This window comes from Malurus melanocephalus, unplaced genomic scaffold (genome assembly GCF_030028575.1).
Source record: "Malurus melanocephalus ecotype Western Australia unplaced genomic scaffold, MMel_1.1 scaffold_260, whole genome shotgun sequence".
In the NCBI taxonomy this organism is placed as follows: domain Eukaryota; kingdom Metazoa; phylum Chordata; class Aves; order Passeriformes; family Maluridae; genus Malurus; species Malurus melanocephalus.
The window spans coordinates 537,582-542,552 of record NW_026623492.1 but is presented as its reverse complement, the minus strand read 5'-3'; positions in this window follow the sequence as shown (position 1 = coordinate 542,552).

Sequence of the window (4,971 nt, the reverse complement as noted above, 5' to 3'; positions counted from 1 at the left end):
GGACACAAACTCTCCTGTGAACAGGCCTGATAAATGGAATTTGCCTTTAGGGCATTACTGATGAAAAATGACAAGTGTAATATTTCTAWCTAGCACTTTCCTGAGATTGTGTCAGCAAATCCTCAAACCTTGCAGTTCCAAACTACTCTAAGGAAATCTAAGGGAGATTTAATCCTTAAAGTCTTTTATCAGGAGATGCTTCCTTCCCAAAGTATATTGGGGCTCTGACATTATGGTGTTGTCCCTGGAAATGCCTTTAAACCCCAAAGCATTGCTCCTCCCCAGGAGGCCAAGTCTGGTTCATTAAAAAAGAAATTGATCTCATAGGTAGATAAATATGCTTACTACACTGAAGTGCAGGGATTTTTTCAGCTAAACTGATATTTTATGCCATAGTGAGCCCATGTGTCTATCCATCTAAACCATCTGCCTATTTATACTTCCAATCACCGTGGCATACAGTCAAAACAACAGGAAAGAAACCCACAACCCCCCCTCTTCATTTGTTAGTCATCATTATCAGCATGTACAAGCCAGCCAGATCCTCTCTGCAGTGCTCRTGCAAATGCCCTCTACAGCTCCCAGGGTGCTGCATCCGCAGTCTGAACGCACAGTACTCACTTCAAACTGGTGACAGCATGCAATGCTGAATGCTTAAAATGCTTTTTCCAATGGATTTTTTTTTTTGTATCATTGGCTTTTGAGGTGGAACTCAACTGGTAGCTTGCATAGACAAAAAGCTGAAAAGGGATTTCTCTGTCATGACCTCTTAACATCTATYGATACATGTCTGAGTCTTACACTGTCTGAGTACGAAGGCATCAGTTCATCTTAAATGGACTAAAAATCCACCATCCCAGACTCTTCATCACTATAACTTGTTAGAACTGCTGCTAAAGCTGCATTCCCTTCTAGTATGCACAATATCATAATAATTGACATCGATTTTTTCAGAAGATGAAGCCTGCAGACCTGCTTCTGCTACCACAGCTGAGTACTTATGGGTGCAGATTTAGCTTGTCTAAATCAAATCAAGGATGGACCCTATGTGCTTGAAATCCAGCTGGGGCTCAAGGACCAGTTTAACCCACCTGCTTTCCACTGCAGCCTGAGAGAGCACCTGAATTAGTTGTTTCATACCACCATTTAAACTGGCTACTGCTGTGGTCCTCCCCTTGCACCAACTTAGGGATCAAGCTATCCCTGCTCACCCCGAGGGATACCTGGGGATACAGGGACCCAGGCTAGGTGTTACAATCCAGTTTAAACACAGAAAAGCAGAGGAAAATAAGTCTCTGTGAATTAAGCAGATCAAATGCAGAAAGATTTGAAATATACTAAAAAAAAACATGATGAAAACCAAAGCAGGTTAGATGTTGGTGTAAAAAAAAAATTCTTTGTTTCATTTAATAGTAAAAGAGGCAAAAAGAAAGAAAGAGAAAAAGAGTGGTGCATGGGGGGGCAGGGGGACAGGGACAGTATCACCCTTCAGGGGTCCCAGTGATGTCTCATTGCTCCCCTCCGTCCTTGGTCTGGGTGGTGAGGGTCCCCTGCTGCCACACCCCACTACCACCATGCTGAAAACAATAGAATCCAGTAGATTAATATGCATTTGGGTGATGTGGTAACACCCAGGTGCCTCCCCTGTGGAGGGCAAGTTTGACCCTGTCCTTGCAATGCTGTGGATCTGTTGCATCATCTCTGGTGAAGGATCTGGGAACCCCCTGGGGGTGCTTTTGATGGGCTGTGACACCCCCTCAGTTGTCCTTCCTGTGGATGAGTTTTTCCCGGGCTGCAGGGMCCCCACAGCTGRGCTGCTCTGCACAGTGGAGGGTGGGAATTCACTGCCACAGACCAGAGGCTTTCTCACCATACACCCAAAATTTCTTCTCCCCCATCCTTTGGTGTCAGGGTCTGCTCCAGCCTGGCAGCTGATAGCCCTGGGGCTGTGTCTCCACCCCGAAGGTGCTAAGTTTGATCCCTCTGTGAATGTATTGTCCCCAGAGCTGAGTTTTATCTTATCTTAATCAATGGGCAGTCCAGGGCCCCCAGCCAGGAGCTCTATTCAGGGTGTGGAGATCTTCCCTGCAGCTCCTGTAATACAGTTTTGCTATAATAGGCAAAAGTACTTCATGAAAATGTGTAAATCATAAACTATAACATTTTAGTCTCCAACACTAGGCCTCAGCCTTCCAGAGAAACCTGAGAGCATCGTTCCAGGTGTGGGTTGGTGATACCATGGTGCTGCTCTCTGGGAAGCAGAAGGCTGCAGCCCCACATTGCTGCTGCTGAAGGGAGATGGTGGTGGTAGGGTGAGGCAGGTTCCCCTCTGTTCATACCCTTGTGCCCCAAACTCCCCCCAGAGTGCCTTAATTTAAATTAAGCGGACTGATTTATGCCATCTGTGGTTAAATGTATTATGTGTGTGTGTTTCTTTAATTTATAAATAAAGCTGCCATCAAGTAAATAGTATTCCTCATGTGCTGCTTCACTTACCAAATTGGCTGTAATGTCTTTTCTGAGCTCATTACAGTTTAGTCCCTCCAGACTTATGCCAGCCTAGGATGGGTATGCAATTGCTCACATCTGAGAAGAAAAAGAAAAGCAGAAGAAAATTACAAAAAGAGGAAGTGCAAGGAATCCATGAACGAAGATATATTGCTGGGTTAATTTAAGGTCAAGATTTAGCTTAAAGCATAGTTCATGGCAAAACAAAGCAAACTGCAGTTCATAATTCTGAGCTCAAGGGAAACAGCAGCCCAGGACACTGCAATGTAAGCCCAGGCCCCCTCTTATTCTCAGGGTAACCAAGGAGTAACATATATTCCCCCAAAATGAATGCAAGTCAGTGTTTGCAACAGAGCACCACAGGCTTCAGGACAGGCTGTGGCCACCAGCAGCAGACAGGAACAGGAGCTGGAGTGACACAAAGTAGTGGGAACATTTGTGTTTGACCAACAGTGCCTTAACCAACAATGCTAAACGGTGATCTAATTCTGAGAAAAAATACTTTACATGAAGGCCAATGCAGATGTGGCAAGTTCAGAGCTGCCCTGTGGTGCTTGGTGACTACCATGCACTGTCTTGCCTCCAGCAGACTCTGTGTGAACATGTTGGTTCGTCTCAAYGGGGAGACATGGAGGAAAAGCCCGGAACAATAAAAATAGCTCTGGCAGCCACCTCTGTGAAGGTCCCAAAAAGCAAATACTAGGAAAACAGTTCAGAGAGAGAGTTTCTCTTTAAACATCTCTCAACCTTTAAAAATTAGGCTTTTTCCTCAAGGTCTACAAAATCTACCATGGTTCTAGAAAATGTGAGATAACTGATGAGCTGTGACTACTGGTTATCACAGGATCACCATTTCACTCCCACTGTAAGCATTCTCCCACATGTGCATTACTTACTTCACCTCTTACTGTAAACAACTCCCTTCTTAATTAACTTTGTCTGAATCACATTCCTTTTTGTATTCCCAGGCATTTTTCAGTGAAGATGGGMTTTTAGTTCTTCTTCATCACCTTCCTTGTTCTTCAGTGGTCAGTACCTCAGTATCCCCTGACCATAAACTATCTTTCCAGGGCTGCCGCTGTCCACTACTGTGCCCACAGTGCACTGAGCCTGAGCAGCTTCTTGCCACCAGGTGTAGGTGTCCTTCCAGTTTCCAACCAGGAAAGAAAACAATCCAAGGTTTCTCCCTGGTTTTGCTCTCTGCTTCAAAGACACTGAAGCTGCCACTGATGGTGACGTGTTTGTGTTAGTGGTGGCATGCTTGTTTACACTGGCCCCAGGAGCAGCTAAAATCCTGAGTGCAATTCATTGCCCTTACACCATAAAGTACCACAAAATGGATCATTCCTTTTTTCATTGGACAAGGGAAAGTTGTAAAGAAAAGAATGCTATACTTAAAACCTCTCTTCATGAGTCTCTGGAGTCTTAGAGCAATTTGGTATCATCTCTCCCTGTTGCGTGACCTGTCTGACCACCTATTAAATGTTTAAAGTTCAATAACCCTGCATGTGTTTTGTTACATCTTCTTTCCTTGCTTCCTCTGGTCCTTCTGATCTGTAGCCACTGCTCCCTACTGTTTCACCCTCACACTTATCTCCTTCTACAGTGGTATCCCACACTTCTCATATCTAAATTATGTCTGTCAGATTATTGAACCCCTGGACCCCATAGAGCCAAGTTTTGCTGTAAAGATGCATACATATAAAAATTACAGGGATGAGACAGCAGAGAATTAAGCTGGTAACAAAGTGCAACATTAGAYGGAGGACAGTTAATGAAGTAAGACATAACCTAATGCAGTTAGTGAAGCAGAATGGTGACAGAGAATTGTCCTTCAGGACCCACTTGTCCTAGCGGACGATTTTWGCAAGTTACTGAGAAAGAAATCTGTTTTGAACATATTAAGGAAATCACTGAGTGACAGGACATGAAAATGACTATTGGACCATATGGTCTCTGAGGCAGGAAAATATCACACAAGCGCTTGTGATGGGTCAGACACAAGTGAGCCTGACCCTTCATAAGTGACTGACTAATCATAAGCCAGGGATCATGCTGGAAGGGACCTCCTGGCCATTAACTCCAGCCTCTGAGACCGGTAAGGGGCAACAAAACCCACAGAAAAAAATTTAATGTGCAGCATAATTACACTTTTACTGTGTTTTCCAGCCTCTCAAATAGATTTTAGAGGTGCTGACAATTCAAGCAAATCACTATTTGCTATATTGCCAAGAACCTACATTAGCTGTTATCAGTTAGTTATTTATGGATTGTTTCTCCCAAATCTCATTCACTTGCAAATGAACTGGATACTTCTGCGACTGCATTTCTCGTTCCTCTTTTTGCTACCTCAGGTCACCCACTGCCATCCTTCCTTCCTTCCTTCCTTCCTTCCTTCCTTCCTTCCTTCCTTCCTTCCTTCCTTCCTTCCTTCCTTCCTTCCTTCCTTCCTTCCTTCCTTCC